The sequence below is a fragment of the Rhinopithecus roxellana genome, chromosome 11 (genome assembly GCF_007565055.1).
Source record: "Rhinopithecus roxellana isolate Shanxi Qingling chromosome 11, ASM756505v1, whole genome shotgun sequence".
In the NCBI taxonomy this organism is placed as follows: Eukaryota; Metazoa; Chordata; class Mammalia; order Primates; family Cercopithecidae; genus Rhinopithecus; species Rhinopithecus roxellana.
Window position 1 is genome coordinate 368094 of NC_044559.1, and position 20892 is coordinate 388985.

At 38.1% G+C, this 20892-nt stretch overlaps 1 non-coding gene and 1 pseudogene across 1 annotated transcript; one reads left to right on the plus strand and one right to left on the minus strand.

The window, feature by feature from the left end:
• Positions 1–1396: 1396 nt before the first annotated feature.
• The window catches only part of LOC104675963, a 51790-nt pseudogene continuing 32294 nt past the window's right edge, over positions 1397–20892 (minus strand).
• On the plus strand, positions 20039–20144 carry LOC115900559. Its single transcript, XR_004060236.1, has one exon. It is a non-coding gene; the product is annotated as a U6 spliceosomal RNA (small nuclear RNA).

Below are 20892 nucleotides of genomic sequence, written 5' to 3' on the forward strand. Positions count from 1 at the left end.
ATCCCTGTCTGGGTACAATGAGCCTTGAAATGACAGTTCAACCGCCCTGGGCAGCAACTGGGCTATATGTGTGGGCCTCTTTCCAGGGGCCTGTCTTGAAGAGCAGCCGCTTAAAGAAAATTTGGACTACCACTTATGCTGAAGGCTGGAGTGTTCACATATGTACCCTAAGCACTTCATGGCATGGGATGAGTCACTGGTAGGAAGAGAAAGGGAGTAACATGGAGGCAAGCCTAGATATTCACATGCACAGGACAGATTTTTTTTTTTAGATAAGTTGTTATTTTGATTTTTCCTCTTAAATGGATAAACATTAGCTCTGTGGGTCTCAAATTGTTTCAGGACATGACAAACATCTGGGATGGGCCTGATGATATAACCACTACTAAACTAGGATACCTACTTCCTATTCACAATTACGTTAAATTCCGTTATGCATATAAACACACGATTTATATCACATACCACTTATACATTGTAAGTCCTATGAACTTCAGGGATAACTCGCAGATGTGCTTAATGCTATTGCCCATTAACTGCCCATTAATAAATTGATATTAATTCAATTTATGCTTTAAAAAAAAAGCTTCATAATAAAGTGGATGCCAGGGATAGGGTTGCAGAAAGCATGTGATTATTAATACAAGGGAACTACTTGAGGCTAAATCCTGATTCCTTTGTAATCCTGATACTATACAGATCTCAGATTCCTTTTTCAGTTCTGTAAAACTAATTGTGCTGACGGTTACTCAATATGTAAAAGTGGTAAAAGTTTGATATAAACACACGCACAGAGTGCACGCAAACCATAGTAAAATCTGAGTAAGTCTGTATCTACTAGCAAGGTAACCATCGACTTCTTGGACTTGACCATATATTATAATTATATATTATCCTTAGGGGAGGCTTGTGAAGTGTAAATGGGAATTCTCTGTACTCATTACAACTTCTTGTGAGGTTATTTTAATTATTACTTTTTTTTTTTAATTCTTAAAGCTTTATATTTCACAATATACATCTATAAATTATTATTAGGCACCCTAAAACTATTATTGTATCAAACTGAAACATACTTGTCATATTTTATTTCTATGCAAAATTTTCACTTTAAATTTCTTAAATTGACAATTTTCTCCTCAGTGTAAATTCTAACATAATCTTATTTGTATTTTTGCCAGAAAACTTTCACAAATTCAAAAAATCTGTAAGGTTTTATGCCCGTATTAACCATCTGATATTAAATAGAATATCACTTCCTAACAAAAGCTGTCCGATAATTGTTGTACTCTATGGGTTTATCCCCTACTGTCACTTCAGAGTAACATAAGGTGGTAGTTGTGGATAGTTACTGAACATTCAGGGAATGTCAGCAGGGCTTTCTCCACCGTGTAAATCATCTGAGGCATTATGGAGGCTGACCTGTGGCTGGAAATTTCCAATATCCATTTCATTCATAAGGTTTTTCTCCTATGTGTCTTCTCTGATGTACAATGAGATTTGACTTTTGAGAGAAAGTCTTCCTGCATGTGTTACAATTCATAGGGCTTTTCCCCTGTATGTGATCTCTGATGTTTAGCAAGTTCTGATTTACGGTAAAAGATTTTCCACATTCATTACATTGACAAGATTTCTCTCCTGTGTGAGCCCTGTGATGTACGTGAGTGATGATTTGTGACTGAAGGATTTCCCCACATTCATTGCATTCATAGGGTTTCTCCCCTGTGTGCTTTCTCTCATGAAAGTAAGTCCTGACTTCACACAGAAAGATTTGCCACATTCGTTACATTATAGGGCTTTTCTTGTGCATGGGTTCTCTGATGTACAATGAGAGCTGACTTATGGCAAAAGCTTTTCCACACTCATTACATTATAGGGTTTCTCCCCTATGTGAATTATCTGATGCTGAGTGAGTTGTGACTTCTGGTAGAAGGGTTTTCCACATTCATTACACTCATAGGGTTTCTCCCCTGTATGTGTTCTATTATGTTTAGTTAGGTATGATTTATGTAAAAGATTTTTCCACATTCATGACATTCATAGGGTTTCTCCCCTGTGTGTGTTCTATAATGTTGAGAGAGGGTTGACTTATGGCTAAAGAATTTCCCACATTCAGGACATGCAAAGGGTTTCTCACCTGTGTGTGTTCTCTGATGTATTGTTAGGTCTGACTTCAAGCAGAAGGTTTTCCCCACATTCATAACATTCATAAGGTTTCCACCCTGTATGAATTATCTGATGCCTAGTGAGTAATGACTTGTGGTAGAAAGTTTTCCCACATGCATTACATTCATAAGATTTATCTCCTATGTGAGTTCTCTGATGCTGTGTAAGATTTGACTTTTCACAAAAGGATTTCCCACACTCAAGACATTCAAAAGGTTTCTCACCTGTGTGAGTTCTCTGGTGTACTTTAAGGTGCGAAGTCACACGGAAGAATTTTCCACATTTGTAACATTCATAGGGTTTCAGCCCTGTGTGTGTTCTCTGATGTTTAGTGAGGTCAGATTTCTGGCAAAAAGTTTTCCCACATGCGTTACACTGATAGGGTTTCTCCCCTGTATGTGTTCTCTGGTGTAATTGAGAGCTGACTTATGGCTAAAGGCTTTCCCACATTCATTGCATTCAAAAGGTTTCTCCCCTGTGTGTGATCTCTGATGTTTAGTGAGGTTTGACTTATCCCAGAAAGCTTTTCCACATTCATTACATTGAAAGGGTTTCTCCTCCTGTGTGCACCCTCTGATGTCGAGTGAGATGTGACCTCTCCCAGAAAACTTTCCCACATTCATTACATTCAATGTGTTTCTCTCCTTTATCACCTTTCTGAAGCTGCGACAGACACAATTTCCTCCTGAAATTATTCCCACTTTCTCCACAATCATTGTGTTCCATAGGTACCCCCCGTGATGTTTAGAAAGGGGGTGGACTTAACACATAAGAACCTCTCACAATCACTAAATTCATAGTGATTGTCCTTTGACGAAGGTATCTGATGGAACAAGAGGGATGAACTATCACAGAAAGTTCTCTCAAATTCATTATATTCACAGTTATTATCTTCTGCATTCTCTCTCTTCTGTGTATTAAATACTGCCTTTTCAAGGAGGGTTTCCTGACATATACTGTATTCAAAATTGTGCTCTAAAGTTGAATCTTCTCATGCCGCAAAGCGTCCTCATGATGACTCAGAGTGTTCCTATTTTTCAAAACTTCATTTTTCTCTCGAGTATGAGTTTCACCATGCTTAATATTGAGTAACAATTTCCCACAGGCATTAAATTCATCAGACTTTTTTCCTAAATAGTTTATCTTACTGATAACCAATTCTGAAACAGTGTTGAAACTCATTTCACATGAGTCATACTGACAGAGCAGTTTTCCAGAAGGAAAAGAGCTTACGTCCATGTTAAATGGTATTCCTAATTACATCACCTTGTTCCTTAGTCAGCATTTCATTATTGATGAATACAACTTCCCACAAATGTTTAGATTGGTTTCTTGGCTCCTCTCTTTCAGGTGATCAGCTGTCCAGACTTCTAGAAACAAGCAAAATTAATCTATATAAATTCTAAAACATTTCTCAGGGAATAAAATCTCTATACAAATGCCCCATGTTGTAGCTAACTCTGGTTTTTTGGCCAATTTCCAAAGATGAACATAATTGCAAGTGCATATTTTTTGTATTTCATGGGTTTGGGGTGAAAAAACAAAAAACAAAACCCAGAACAAAAGGCCTAGGCTAGTGACAAAACAGAGAGGAATTTAACTATTTGAATGCACACATTTGGTTTCTAATGTAAGAAGAATAATAGCAACTGCTTACATCTGCATTTCCCTGTGCATCCCCCCAAGAATTATAAAGTCAGCATAAGTGGAGCAAATAATATTATCTATAACATTCCGTGACTTTAGCATAACTAGGAGATGGAGAATGTTACTAATTTCAAATACTACTAAGCAATAGATATTCAAATACAGTAAAAAGTGACAGCCCATGCCTACAAAGAGAGTCAGCCAGAGACTGTGGTGATCACATGGAATAGAGGAGACAAACAGTCCAGAGAGGATGAAACACAAAACTACTCCCAGAAAGGGAAAGTTCACTATGAGTGGGAAAATACTTAGAAGATGTCTGAGTTCACGCAAATTAAAGCTCAGGCTACTGGGAAATCCAAGAGAAGAGGCTTGAATTGTATGCAAACTAAAGAGGCAAAGGGTAATCAAACTCAGGAATGAAGTTGTAAAGAGGACACAGTAACCACAGAAAATAAGACTGTAATTCAAGTCTTATTAAAGACATTCTTTAATAAGGAATCTGTTATGGACTAAACTGTGCCCCCCCCCCCCAAATGTGTATGTTAAAACCTCAACCTCTAGTGTGACTGTATTTGAAGATGGGGACTTTAAGGAGATAGTTTTAACTAAGGTTAAATGAGGGCATACGGGTAAGAAACTAATACAATGTCATTGGTGTCCTTATAAGAAGAGGAGGAGACTGGAAAGCACATGCATGAGCTCTCTTTCTCCCCCCACCCGCCACCCCCAATCACTGGTCATTTGCACAGAGAAAAGGCTGTGTGAGGACACCAGAAGAAAATGTCATCTAGCCAAGGAGTGAGACCTCACCAGAAACCAACCCTGCTGGCACCTTGACTTCAGACCTCCAGCCTCCACAATTGTGAGAAAATTTATTTAAGCTACCCAGTCTGTTGAATTTTGTTACAGCAGCCTGAGTAAACTAATACAGAGCCAAAGGGGAAGCTACACTTGACTGAAACTTGAATGAACAGCATTGTAAAGGAGAATGAAACAAGAAAAAAAAGCAGCAGCAATAATTTTAAAAGAGTAAGAAAAAAGAAAATGGGATCAGAAAAAAAGTTCTGGATAAAGATGGTCTACAATTAAATAAATAAATAAAATTATAATATAGTATATATGTTATTGCAGTCCTTAAAGAAGAAAAAAGAAAACAACAGAAAATATCCAATATTAAAAAGTATAATCTAAGAAAACTGTCCAAAAATAAAAGACCTGATCCACATATGCAAAGGAACCATCACAAACCTGCGAAAACTGTTCAGCAACAGTTTTCTCCAAAACATATCTTAATAAAACTACTAGATGTTAAAATTGAAGAAAATGTAGTCTGGACAACAAGACAAAGTCTCAGCAAACTTTTACGTTGAGTCTTGAAATTAGGTAATCTTATCCATACAACTCAGCTTTTATTTTTGAAAGTTTTAGTTATTCTAGTTCCTGTGTATTTCTACATAAAGTTTAGAATTGCATACTCAATTACTACAAGAAATTCTGCTAATTACTACATGGAATTATATTATTTTAAATCTGTAAGTCATGTAAACAACAAAACATGTCAGTAATATTGAGCTTTCTGACATAAGCAGGGAGTTCCACTTGTTTAGGTCTTCAATTTCTCTCTGCAGTGGATTGTTTCCAGTGTGGTCTTTCACATCTTTTGCCAGACATAACTATAAAAAAATATATTTTTGATACTATTGCAAATAGAACTTTCAAAAATTTCAATTTCCAATTGATCATTGCTAATATATAGAAGTAAAATTCATTTTTACATATTTTTCTCCTGCCACCTAGCTACACTTAATAATTCTAGTCATTCTTTTTCCCATATCTTGGGAGATTCCATTAGATTTCCTACATAAATAACCGTGTCTTTTGTGAATAAAGGCATTTCTACTTCTTTTCCACTCTAGTCTCCTTTCTTTTTCTTCCCTGGTTATACTAGGTAGTATGTATTACACTATCAAGTATGAGTGGACATCCTTGTCATGTTCCTCATATTGGAAAGAAATCATTCCATTTTTCACAATTATATACAATGTCAATTGTACACTGTCTATAGATGACTTTTATCAGATTAAAGAAAGTTATCTTCTATTCTTCATTTGAGAGTTTTAATCAGAAATAGATATTACATTTTGTCAAATGCTTTCTCTGCATATACTAAAATGGTCATATGGGTTTGACTTTTTTTTATTTTTTTTCTTTTTAATACAGGGCAGAGATGACTACAAAATTGATGGGGCCAGTGCAAAATAAAAATGTGAGGTCAGTTACTAAAAATGTATAAAAAGAAGTATAGTAAAAGGTAAAATAAATTATGTTTTTCTTTTAATATATTTTATTACGTGTAAAATGTAATAGGTATAATAGTAATATATATAACATAAATTTGCAAATTTTAATATATTTTATTACTTGTAAAATGTAATAGGTATAATAGTAATATATATATAACATAAATTTGCAAATAACAAAAAGTTTTGTTATAATAACTTTAAATGATATAATAATTACTAATACTTTGTTAATATGGTATCTTGATGGTAAGATTTTCTGGCACTCTTGGCAAATTCATTTATTAAGTCATCAAAATTTATATTTTTAGCAACTTCATTTTCAATATATAATTGAAGTACATGGCAAATGCAAGATAAGTAATATTTGCTAGTTTTTAATTTTGAGAAGGTTGATTTTTCAGCTGATGCAATCATTAGGAACCTGTTGGTTCTTTATACGCTGTGACAATATGGGCTAAATTTCTGATTTCTGATACATTATTGCAAAATAAAAGTTAAAAAAATACAAGTTTTGGTATATATAGACAAAGACTGGAGTAGCAGTTCTCTGAAATTAATTCTTCGTCAATATTAGTGTTGCACAAAGCTGAATTCTATTTTACATATAAATTTATACAACGGCATTTTAATGTTTCCTCTGACATTTCCTACATCTTGTACAAGAAACCAAAAATGGCTTCATGATTTGCATATAATTGGAAACAGCTGTTTATGCAGTTTATTGCTGTATTTTCAAATGCAAAAAAAAAAAACTATTTTTAAAATTGACTTCTATATTGAGCAAGATGGCCAAATAGGAACAGCTCTAGTCTCCAACTCCCAGCGCAAGTGACACAGAAGACCGGTGATTTCTGCATTTTCAACTGAGGTACTGGGTTCATCTCAGTAGGGAGTGCCGGACAATCGGTGCTGGTCAGCCACTGCAGCCCCACCAGCGAGAGCTGAAGCAGGGCGAGGCATCGCCTCACCTGGGAAGCGCAAGGGGGAAGGGAATCCCTTTTCCTAGCCAGGGGAACTGAGACACACAACACCTGGAAAATCGGGTAACTCCCACTCCAATACTGTGCTTTAAGCAAACGGGCACACCAGGAGATTATATCCCACACCTGGCCGGGATGGTCCACGCCCATGGAGCCTCCCTCATTGCTAGCACAGCAGTCTGCGATCTAACCGCAAGGCAGCAGCGAGGCTGGGGGAGGGGTGCCCGCCATTGCTGAGGCTTAGGTAGGTAAACAAAGACGCTGGGAAGCTCGAACTGGGTGGAGCTCACAGCAGCTCAAGGAAGCCTGCCTGTGTCTGTAGACTCCACCTCTGGGGACAGGGCACAGCTAAACAACAACAACAACAACAACAAAAAGCAGCAGAAACCTCTGCAGACACAAAGGACTCTGTCTGACAGCTTTGAAGAGAGCAGTGGATCTCCCAACACGGAGGCTGAGATCTGAGAAGGGACAGACTGCCGGCTCAAGTGGGTCCCTCACCCCTGAGTAGCCTAACTGGGAGACATCCCCCACTAGGGGCAGTCTGACACCCCACACCTCACAGGGTGGAGTATACCCCTGAGAGGAAGCTTCCAAAGTAAGAATCAGACAGGTACACTCGCTGTTCAGCAATATTCTATCTTCTGCAGCCTCTGCTGCTGATACTCAGGCAAACAGGGTCTGGAGTGGATCTCAAGCAATCTCCAACAGACCTACAGCTGACGGTCTTGACTGATAGAAGGAAAACTATCAAACAGGAAGGACACCTACATCAAACCCCATCAGTACGTCACCATCATCAAAGACCAGAGGCAGATAAAACCACAAAGATGGGGAAAAAGCAGGGCAGAAAAGCTGCACAGTCAAAAAATAAGAGCGCATCTCCCCCTGCAAAAGGAGTGCAGCTCATCACCAGCAACGGATCAAAGCTGGACGGACAATGACTTTGACGAGATAAGAGAAGAAGGCTTCAGTCCATCAAACTTCTCAGAGCTAAAGGAGGAATTAAGTACCCAGCGCAAAGAAACTAAAAATCTTGAAAAAAGAGTGGAAGAATTGATAGCTAGAATAATTAATGCAGAGAAGGTCATAAACGAAATGACAGAGATGAAAACCATTACACGAGAAATACGTGACAAACGCACAAGCTTCAGTAACCGACACGATCAACTGGAAGAAAAAGTATCAGCGATTGAGGATCAAATGAATGAAATGAAGCGAGAGGAGAAACCAAAAGAAAAAAGAAGAAAAAGAAATCAACAAAGCCTGCAAGAAGTATGGGATTATGTAAAAAGACCAAATCTACGTGTGATTGGGGTGCCTGAAAGTGAGGGGTAAAATGGAACCAAGTTGAAAAACACTCTTCAGGATATCATCCAGGAGAACTTCCCCAACCTAGTAGGGCAGGCCAACATTCAAATTCAGGAAATACAGAGAATGCCATAAAGATATTCCTTGAGAAGAGCAACTCCAAGACACATAATTGCCAGATTCACCAAAGTTGAAATGAAGGAAAAAATCTTAAGGGCAGCCAGAGAGAAAGGTCGGGTTACCCACAAAGGGAAGCCCATCAGACTAACAGCAGATCTCTCGGAAGACACTCCACAAGCCAGAAGAGAGAGGGGGCCGATATTCAACATTCTTAAAGAAAAGAATTTTCAACCCAGAATTTCATATCCAGCCAAACTAAGTTTCATAAGTGAAGGAGAAATAAAATCCTTTACAGAGAAGCAAATGTTTAGAGATTTTGTCACCACCAGGCCTGCCTTACAAAAGACTCTGAAGGAAGCACTAAACATGGAAAGGAACAACCAGTACCAGCCATTGCAAAAACATGCCAAAATGTAAAGACCATCAAGGCTAGGAAGAAACTGCATCAACTAACGAGCAAAATAACCAGTTAATATCATAATGGCAGGATCAACTTCACACATAACAATATTAACCTTAAATGTTAATGGACTAAATGCTCCAATTAAAAGACACAGACTGGCAAACTGGATAAAGAGTCAAGACCCATCAGTCTGCTGTATTCAGGAGACCCATCTCACATGCAGAGACACACATAGGCTCAAAATAAAGGGATGGAGGAAGATCTATCAAGCAAATGGAGAACAAAAAAAAGCAGGCATTGCAATACTAGTCTCTGAGAAAATAGACTTTAAACCATCAAAGATCAAAAGAGACAAAGAAGGCCATTACATAATGGTAAAGGGATCAATTCAACAGGAAGAGCAAACTATCCTAAATATATATGCACCCAATACAGGAGCACCAGATTCATAAAGCAAGTCCTTAGAGACTTACAAAGATACTTAGAATCCCATACAATAATAATGGGAGACTTCAACACCCCACTGTCAACATTAAACAGATCAACGAGACAGAAAGTTAACAAGGATATCCAGGAATTGAACTCATCTCTGCAGCAAGCAGACCTAATAGACATCTACAGAACTCTCCACCCCAACTCAACAGATATACATTCTTCTCAGTACCACATCACACTTATTCCAAAATTGACCACGTAATTGGAAGTAAAGCACTCCTCAACAAATGTAAAAGAACAGAAATTATAACAAACTGTCTCTCAGACCACAGTGCAATCAAACTAGAACTCAGGACTAAGAAACTCAATCAAAACTGCTCAACTACATGGAAAATGAATAACCTGCTCCTGAATGACTACTGGGTACATAACAAAATGAAGGCAGAAATAAAGATGTTCTTTGAAACCAATAAGAACAAAGATAAAACATTCCAGAATCTCTGGGACACATTTAAAGCAGTGTGAAATTTAGAGGGAACTTTATAGCACTAAATGCCCACAAGAGAAAGCTGGAAAGATCTAAAATTGACACACTAACATCACAATTAAAAGAACTGGAGAAGCAAGAGCAAATACATTCAAAAGCTAGCAGAAGGCAAGAAATAACTAAGATCAGAGCAGAACTGAAGGAGATAGAGACACAAAAAACCCTCCAAAAAATCAATGAATCCAGGAGTTGGTTTTTTGAAAAGGTCAACAAAATTGACAGACCGCTAGCAAGACTAATAAGAAGAAAAGAGAGAAGAATCAAATAGACACAATAAAAAATGATAAAGGGGATATCACCACCAACCCCACAGAAATACAAACTACCATCAGAGAATACTATAAACACCTCTACGCAAATCAACTAGAAAATCTAGAAGAAATGGATAATTTCCTGGATACTTACACTCTTCCAAGACTAAACCAGGAAGAAGTTGAATCCCTGAATAGACCAATAGCAGGTTCTGAAATTGAGGCAACAATTAATAGCCTACCAAGCAAAAAAAGTCCAGGACCAGACGGATTCACAGCTGAATTCTACCAGAGGTACAAGGAGGGGCTGGTACCATTCCTTCTGAAACTATTCCAATCAATAGAAAAAGAGGGAATCCTCCCTAACTCATTTTATGAGGCCAACATCATGCTGATACCAAAGCCTGGCAGAGACACAACAAAAAAAGAGAATTTTAGACCAATATCCCTGATGAACATAGATGCAAAAATCCTCAATAAAATACTGGCAAACCGGATTCAGCAGTACATCAAAAAGCTTATCCACCACGATCAAGTGGGCTTCATCCCTGGGATGCAAGGCTGGTTCAACATTCGCAAATCAATAAATGTAATCCAGCATATAAACAGAACCAAAGACAAGAACCACATGACTATCTCAATAGATGCAGAAAAGGCTTTTGACAAAATTCAACACCCCTTCATGCTAAAAACGCTCAATAAATTCCGTACTGATGGAAGGTACCTCAAAATAATAAGAGCTATTTATGACAAACCCACAGCCAATATCATACTGAATGGGCAAAAACTGGAAAAATTCCCTTTGAAATCTGGCAAAAGACAGGGATGCCCTCTCTCACCACTCCTTTTCAACATAGTGTTGGAAGTTCTGGCTAGGGCAATCAGGCAAGAGAAAGAAATCAAGGGTATCCAGTTAGGAAAAGAAGAAGTCAAATTGTCTCTGTTTGCAGATGACATGATTGTATATTTAGAAAACCCCATTGTCTCAGTCCAAAATCTCCTTAAACTGATAAGCAACTTCAGCAAAGTCTCAGGATACAAAATTAATGTGCAAAAATCACAAGCATCCTTATACACCAGTAACAGACAAACAGAGAGCCAAATCATGAATGAACTTCCATTCACAATTGCTTCAAAGAGAATAAAATACCTAGGAATCCAACTTACAAGGGATGTAAAGAACCTCTTCAAGGGGAACTACAAACCACTGCTCAGTGAAATAAAAGAGGACACAAACAAATGGAAGAACATACCATGCTCATGGATAGGAAGAATCAGTATCATGAAAATGGCCATACTGCCCAAGGTTATTTATAGATTCAATGCCATCCCCATCAAGCTACCAATGAGTTTCTTCACAGAATTGGAAAAAACTGCTTTAAAGTTCATATGGAACCAAAAAAGAGCCCGCATTGCCAAGACAATCCTAAGTCAAAAGAATAAAGCTGGAGGCATCATGCTACCTGACTTCAAACTATACTACAAGGCTACAGTAACCAAAACAGCATGGTACTGGTACCAAAACAGAGATATAGACCAATGGAACAGAACAGACTCCTCAGAAATAATACCACACATCTACAGCCATCTGATCTTTAACAAACCTGAGAGAAACAAGAAATGGGGAAAGGATTCCCTATTTAATAAATGGTGCTGGGAAAATTGGCTAGCCATAAGTAGAAAGCTGAAACTGGATCCTTTCCTTACTCCTTATATGAAAATTAATTCAAGATGGATTAGAGACTTAAATGTTAGGCCTAATACCATAAAAACCCTAGAAGAAAACCTAGGTAGTACCATTCAGGACATAGGCATGGGCAAGGACTTCATGTCTAAAACACCAAAAGCAACGGCAGCAAAAGCCAAAATTGACAAATGGGATCTAATTAAACTAAAGAGCTTCTGCAGAGCAAAAGAAACTACCATCAGAGTGAACAGGCAACCTACAGAATGGGAGAAAATTTTTGCCATCTATTCATCTGACAAAGGGCTAATATCCAGAACCTACAAAGAACTCAAACAAATTTACAAGAAAAAAACAAACAACCCCATCAAAAAGTGGGCAAAGGATATGAACAGACATTTCTCAAAAGAAGACATTCATACAGCCAACAGACACATGAAAAAATGCTCATCATCACTGGCCATCAGAGAAATGCAAATCAAAACCACAATGAGATACCATCTCACACCAGTTAGAATGGCAATCATTAAAAAGTCAGGAAACAACAGGTGCTGGAGAGGATGTGGAGAAATAGGAACACTTTTACACTGTTGGTGGGATTGTAAACTAGTTCAACCATTATGGAAAACAGTATGGCAATTCCTCAAGGATCTAGAACTAGATGTACCATATGACCCAGCCATCCCATTCCTGGGTATATACCCAAAGGATCATAAATCTTGCTGCTATAAAGACACATGCACACGTATGTTTATTGTGGCACTATTCACAACAGCAAAGACTTGGAATCAACCCAAATGTCCATCAGTGACAGACTGGATTAAGAAAATGTGGCACATATATACCATGGAATACTATGCAGCCATAAAAAAGGATGAGTTTGTGTCCTTTGTAGGGACATGGATGCAGCTGGAAACCCTCATTCTCAGCAAACTATCACAAGAACAGAAAACCAAACACCGCATGTTCTCATTCATAGGTGGAAACTGAACAATGACATCACTTGGACTCGGGAAGGGGAATATCACACACTGGAGCCTATCATGGGGAGGGGGGAGGGGGGAGGGATTGCATTGGGGGTTATACCTGATGTAAATGACGAATTGATGCGTGCTGACGAGTTGATGGGTGCAGCACACCAACATGGCACAAGTATACATATGTAACAAACCTGCACGTTATGCACATGTACCCTAGAACTTAAAAGTATAATAATAAAAAAAAAAATTGACTTCTTTGTTAATACTTGATTCATCCAAAACTTTATATGAAAATCATGTTCTCTCCTATCAAATGAAATTCCTGTTTCTAAGCCTGTGGATATTTGCTTTGCAATGTTGCAGCAGTTCTTAAGACCAGAGAAGCTACACTCCAAAGAATTCTAGTAACTGCCTAGTGTGCCTTAATACAATGTGCACAAGTATGCTTTTATATTCTAATACTTTACTGACAATGATGACTGCCTGAAAGTTGGAGGCTGCTGTCCCAGTATTTAGCCCAGAAAATTAGTATTTCCTAAGAATGTCAGACGGACAGGCTTAGAGGAGACACAGCAAGCCAGTCTCACACTGTGAGTCCTCTCCAGGGTGCAACTGTTCGTGAGTTTACTGTTGCTGCAACCAATGCAGACAAAGATCATAGCCTTGGCCACCCACACACAATTCCAGAACACTCCCAAGTCATACTAGAAGTGACCAACAGCTTAGTAGGGCACTGCCTCTCAAGTATCTTGTCTACTTGCACACATAGTCCAGTGTCCATCAGACTTCATACACAAATCACAAGTTCAAAGATCAAACTGTGAAGAACTTCAAGATGGCAACAACAGGGCATTAAGCCAAGTACAGGATCCCTTCTTACAAGAGTGCAGCAACGTGTGACTGCACAGGTCACCTAGCCATGAAGTTGGCCTAGACACAGGGAATTACACTGACTGCTTTCCAAATGTTGAAAAAGCCTGCCAGGGATTAACCACACTTGGTCATGAGGTATTAATAACCTTGCTATACACCACTGGTTTCTAATCCCTAGAGTTTTCAAATTTACATTCATGAAGGACACCGGTCTATAGCTTTCTTTCTTTGCAATGTCTTTGTCTGGTTTTATTATTAGGGCAATGCTGGACTCAAAGAATGATTTAGGAAGTATTCCCTCTTCTTGAATTTTCTGGAAAAGTTTATGTAGAAGTGGTACTATTAATCATTTGCTGGAATTCACTACTAAAGCATCTCAGGACCTGGGTATTTCTTTGTGGAAAGGTTATCTGTTTTGGAGTAAGCGGTAGTAGCTGTTTATCTGAAAGAAACTTCATCAAAATCGTCAAATTGATAACTTACAGGTATAATATTTCCTCACTTCCTTCATAGTATCTATAGAATCTTCAGTGATTCATCATTCTTATTTTTGATATTGATAATCTGTTCCACCTAGAAGTTTATCCATTTTATCGATCTTCTCAATGAAACAGCTTTTGGTTTCACTGATTTTCTCAACTGTTTTTCTGTTTTTACAGATTATATTGTTCTCCGTTTTGCTTTTTGTTATTTCCTTTCTTCTACTATTATATGGATTTGTCTTCTACATTCTCGAAGTGGAAATAGCTAAGACCACTGATTTAGATCTTTCTTCTTATCCAAGTTAAACTTCATACATATTTATAGTAGATATATATACATATGCATAAATACATACACATATGAAATTCCCTATATGTGAAATTTACACATTAATATATATTACACATAATACATTATATCCCATGTATGAGAAACTTCATATATGCATTTACATATGGTAGATATATACGTACATAATACAAACACAATGCTTATTTGTGTTGCATAAGAAAGATCTCAAATCAATGATTTCAGGTGCTTCCACCTTAAAAAGCTAGAAAAAAGCAAATTAAACCCAAAAGCAAGTAGAAAAAAGGAGTAAGGATCAAAATGGAAAACAATGAAATCAATGAGTATTATATGTATTTTATATTTCCTATATTTAAATTTCCTATATGTAAATTTCCCATAAATTCTGTTTTCATTAACCCAAAGTTCAAAACACTTCCTAATTCCCCCTTTAAACTCTTCTTTGAAGCATCAATTATGTAGAAGCATATTCAGTTTCCAACTATTAGGGATTTTATAGATACTTCTGTTATTGATTTTCAATTTAACTAAACTTAAACCCCTTATCGTGGGAGAAAATATACAACTTCAATCCTTTTACATTTATTAAGATTTGCTTTATAATCAAGAATGTGATTTACCTTTGTTAATATATTAATTCATCTGTCCTTGAAAAGAATGTATATTCCACTGTTTTATGTGGGGAGGAGGGTGCAGAAGAATATTTTATAAACGTCAATTAAGTTATTTAAGGTTAAGTCTATTATACCTTTGCTCCTTTTCCATTTCCTGTTTTATCAATTATTAAAAGGATGCTAAAACCTCTGATTATAACTGTGGATCTATTTATCCTTCCAGGTCTATCAGATTTTGCCTCAAATATTTTGTAAATCTGTTACTAATCTAAAGTTGAGGATTGTTAAATCCTCTTGATGAACTGATCTCTATCAATATGAAAAAAATCTTCATCACCGGTATTCCTGGTTCTGAAAGCTACTTCATGGGGCTGTCAGATTTTCCCATTCTTTTTATCTATTTGTCTTTGAATCTAACATGTTTCCTTCATAGGCAGCATGATTGGATCTTATTTTTATTTATCTTATCCAGAAATCTCTGCCTTTAAACAGGGTGTCTTAGACCATTTATATTTTCTGTGATCATCAATGTTTATAAAAGCTTTAATCAGTGCACTTTTCAGTAATAGTACATACATGGATCTTCCAATAGTATATACTTAACTTCTTTTTCATAGCCTTTTTAGGCTATGATTGTCATATATTTTAAACATATGTTATAACCCCCACAATACATTTGATGTTATTTTTGTAAAAAGTCAGTATCCTTTTTACAGATTTACATAAAGAAAAATATCTTGTATACATACCCAAGTAGTCAACATTTCCTGTCCTTCATCCCCCTAGGTAGATCCAGATTTCCATCAGACATCAGAACACCTCTTGTAGTGCAGGTCTGCTAGAGAGGAAATCTTTCAGCTTTGTTTATCTGGAACGTCCTTATTTCTTCACTGTTTCTTATAGCTATTTTTACGGAGTATACAACTCTACATTAAATTTTTTTGCTTTTAAAACTAAAAATAATGTTCTACTATTTTCTCTGTTGCCTCACTTAAGGAGAAATCTGCTATCACCCTTACCTTTGTTCCTCCATAAAACATGTCCTTTATCTCTGGCTGCTTTGAGGATTTCATTTTAACACTGATTTAGAGCATTCTGGTTATGATTCATGAGGCTTGGTGTAGTTTTCTTCATGCCTCTTGTGCTCAGGGTTTGATGATCAGTAGGTTCCCATTACATTTGGAAATTTTTTCATCATTCTCAAAATAATGTTTTCTGTTCTTTTCCCACTTTCCTTTTACAGACTCCAATTCCATGTGTGTTAGAGACTACTTGAAGTTCCCCTAAAGCTCACAGGGGCTTGCTTTTTTTTTTCTTTTTTTGAGACACAGTCTCACTCTGTCGCCAGGCTGGAGGGCAGTGGTGCCATCTCAGCTCGCTGTAACCTCTGCCTCCCATGTTCAAGTGATTCTCCTGCCTCAGCCTCCCGAGTAGCTGGGACTATAGGCACCTGCCACCATGCCCGGCTAATTTTGTATTTTTAGTAGAGACAGGGTTTCACCATGTTGGCCAAGATAGTCTCGATCTCTTGACCTCGTGATCCACCTGCCTTGGCCTCCCAAAGTGCTGGGATTACAGGCGTGAGTCACTGCACTCGGCCCAAGGTCTTGATTATTTTTCAAATATGCTTTTTCTGTTTTATTTGGATGGCTTCTATTACTATGTGTTTAAGTTCACTCATCTTTTTCTTCTGCAATGTTTAAATTGCCATCAGTTGTTGCCCTATGTGTTCTTTTTTCGGGGCGGGGGAGGAGACAGGGTCTCACTCCGTCACCCAGGGGCAGTGCAGAGGTGCAATCTCGGCTCACTGAAACATCCACCTCCCAGGCTCAAGTGATCCTCCCACCTCAGCCTCCCAAGTAGCTAGGACCACAGGCATGCACCAACACACCCAGCTAATTTTTTTGTTGTTACATTTTTGCTACAGACGAGGTTTCACCATGTTGCCCAGACTGGTCTCAAACTCCTGAGCTCAGGAGATCCACCTACCTTGGCCTCCCAAAGTGCAGGGATTACAGATGTGAGACACCAATGGCTGGCCATGTATTTTTCATCTCAAGCATTACAGTTTTCATTTCTAGAAATCTGATTTCTATCTTTTCTATTATACTGAATTTTGGTGTGGGTTTTTTTTTTTTTTTTAATCTTTCGTGTCTCTACTTAAGTTTTAGAACATATAGAACCCAATTTTAATACTGTTTTCAAAGAACTTGTCAGTTAATTCTACTATCTATGGCAATTCTGAGTCCATTTCAATTATCTGGTTAGTCTCTTTGAGAAAGCTCATGTTTTCCCATATGTCTGTAAGTCTGGTAATATTTCAATGGATGGGAGACTGAGAGTTTTACTTGGTTGGCTGCTGGGTACTTTTGACTTCCTATAAGTATTTTTGTGCTTTGTTCTAGGATACACTAAGTCACTTGGAAACAATGTGATACTTTCAGGTCTTGCTTTTATTATTTGTTAGGCAAATCTGGAGGAATGCTCAGTTTGGGGCACATTACTCCTCACCACAGAGAAAAGACCTTTCTAAACACTCTACCCAGTACCTTGAATTACGAATTTTTCCACTCTGGCTGGCAGGATCAGTCTTTTTCCAGGCCCTATGTGAGTACTGTGTACTCTGATTCTTTTCAAAACTTATTTCACTCATTTCCTCATATACATGAGCTGATTAATACTTTGCTGAACATTCATGGAGGCCCCTTTACAGATCTCCAGACCTCTCTGTGTGTGCATCTATCTTCTGCAAGCCACCAGCACTCCTCAACCCCCACAGCTTCAAGTTCTAGGAAAGAATTGCCAAAAGGCCTTAAGCCAGCTTCCTCTACCACCCCAATTAAAATATCCAGCCCAGTCATGGCAGTCTGAGAATAGTGGAGTACAATGCCCACCTAGCTCATTGAGAACAGATTCCAAAATAAACCAAGAAGACCAGAGACTACTGCCCCAACCCAGATCTCTGATCATAAAGCACAGTATCACCCACCCAAAGAAATGCAAAACACTGCTGTAGCCTCCAGATCCAGAATAATGGAGCAGGACTCTCACCTAGGGCCAGCTATAAGGACAGAGAGTTCCAAAATTCTCCTCCAGAAAACTCACTTTGTTCAGAACAGAGTGTGGGTGAGTGCAAGCCTGAGGTCACCCTCAAAAAGAATGGAAATTCAATGATAACCAATTAAGAAGAGGGTGTTAGTTCTATGACAGCAACAAGCTAAACCACAGACCAAATGAAAGTTTACTGGAGAGAGCAAGGGAAAGAGATGGCTAAGAAGAGACATCCAGGGCAATTAGATGTGTTCTTATCTACCAGAAACGCTCATACAAATACATACACAGGTTTTCTACAGTAATGATTTTTAAATTTATATTTTCTAGGAGGTGACTTTCAGAATGGCAACATAAAAAGCAAACTCAAAGCCTCAAAGGCAACCCTCTAGAAGGAACCCAAATTTAACAAGAGCAATCTAAGAGCAACATATGGTCCAGGACAGTGTTGAAAACAATAGAGCAACACATCAACAATCAGTAGTGGCTATCAGCAAAGTGTAACACCAACAGAGGCAGACAGGCTAACACAGCAATCACAGAAAGAGACATTCAAAGACAGCACTATTAACACCACTGCCATCCTAAAGACAGTGTGCATTTCCAAGGCGGAGCCCTCTGACAAGCAACATCAGTGAGAACTCAATGGGAGTGAAAAAGCTTCTCTCAAATAGTACAGTCAAGTCACCTAAATAAGAAACAACAAGCCTAGAGAGAACAGAGGAACCAGTATCTAGAGAAAGCACAAAGTATTCTCTAAAATGTCTACTCTTCAATTAAAAAATTACAAGACATACAAAGAAACAGGAGACTGTCACCTATATACAGGAAAAACAGCAGGCTACAGCAACTGCCCTTGGGAAGATCCAGATATCAGACTTAGCTGACCTCAAAGCAGATATTATAAATATGTTCAGACCAGGCATGGTGGCTCACACCCGTAATCCCAGTACTTTGGGATGTCGAGGCAGATGGATCACCTGAGGTCAGGAGTTCAAGACCAACCTGGCCAGCATGGTGAAGCCCCGTCTCTACTGAAAACACAAAAATTAGCTGAGCATGGTGGCAGGCACTTGTAATCCCAGCTACTCTGGAAGTTGAGGCAAGAGAATGGCTTGAACTTGGGAGGCGGAGGTTGCAGTGAACTGAGATCATGCCTCTGAACTCCAGCCTGGGTGACAGAGCGAGACTGTATCAAAATAAAAAATAAAAATAAATATGTTCATAAGGAAACACTACTTAGAAAAGGGAGGTATGATGACACCTCATCAAACAGAAAAATATCAGTAAGAAGACAGAAAAGAATACAATGAAAATTCTGGATTCAAAAATCATAACTGCAATGGAAAACTCACTTGAATGACTCAACAAAAGATTGGGCTGGGTAGGGTGGCTCATGTCCGAAATCCCAGCACTTTGGGAGGCCAAGGGAGGCGAATCACCTAAGGTCAGGAGTTCAAGACCAGCATGACCAACATGGTGAAACCCTGTCTCTGCTAAAAATACAAAAAAATTAGCTGAGCGTGGTAGTGCAGGCGTCTGTAATCCCAGCTACTCTGGAGGCTGAGGCAAGAGAATCACTTGAACCTGGGAGGCAGAGGTTGCAGTGAGCCGAGATAGTGCCATTGCACTCCAGCCTGGGCAACAAGAGCGAAACTCCATCTCAAAAAAAAAAAAAAGAAAGAAAAGAAAAGAAAGGTTGTAGCTGGCAAAATAATGCGTAATCTAAAGAACAGAGAGAAATAAGAGTGATGAAAAATGAAGAAACCCTCAAAAAAATGAGGAACACCATTAACTACACCAATATATTCATAACAGAAGTACCAGAACAAGTGGAGAAATATCAAGCAGCAGAAAAAATATTCAAACAAATGAATGGCTATGCTCACTTTGCAACACATACACTAAAACTGGGACAATACCAAGAAGATTAGCACAGTAGCTACACAAGAATGACATGCAAGTTCATGAAGCGTTCCATTAAAAAAAAAAGAGGCCAAAAACTTGCAAATCTGTTGATGAAGAGAAAATCTTAAAAGCATCAAGAGAAATACAATTCCTCACATGCAAGGGAATGTCCTAAGATTAACATATGGCTTCTCATCAGAGACAGTAGAGGCGAGGAGGAGGCAGGGTGACATATTCAGTGTACTGAAAAAAAAAATTTTTTTAATCACCGGTCACCTAAAATAGCAGAACTATTTGCAAAACAGAGGGTAAAAATTAAAAATCCTCAAATTAAAAAACAAATAGAAACCAAAAAAACTTGAGAATCCATTGCCAGTAGACTAACCATAAAAGAAAGAAAAGAAGTTCTTTAGGGTGAAAACAAGAGATTCCAAACACTAGTTCAAATCCACAATTATTGTGGGAAAAGGCAGTGATACGAGAGAGTAAAAAAGGCACATTTTCTCTCCTTTCTTTTCCTACCCAATTTAATATGCAAATATGTATAAGTCAATGTTTATAACTGTATTGTTGAACCTATAACATACAGACACGAAATATATTTAACAAATAAGGCAGGCCAGGCACGGTGGCTCACGCCAGTAATCCCAACACTTTGGGAGGCTGAAGCAGGAGAATCACTTAAGCCTAGGAGTTCAAGATCAGCTTAGGCAGCATACTGAGACCCCATCTCTAAAAAAAAATTTGTTTAAGTAGCTGGGCATAGTGGTGCACACCTATAGTCTCAGCTACTCAGGAGGTTGAGGTGGGAGTATTGTTTGAGTCCA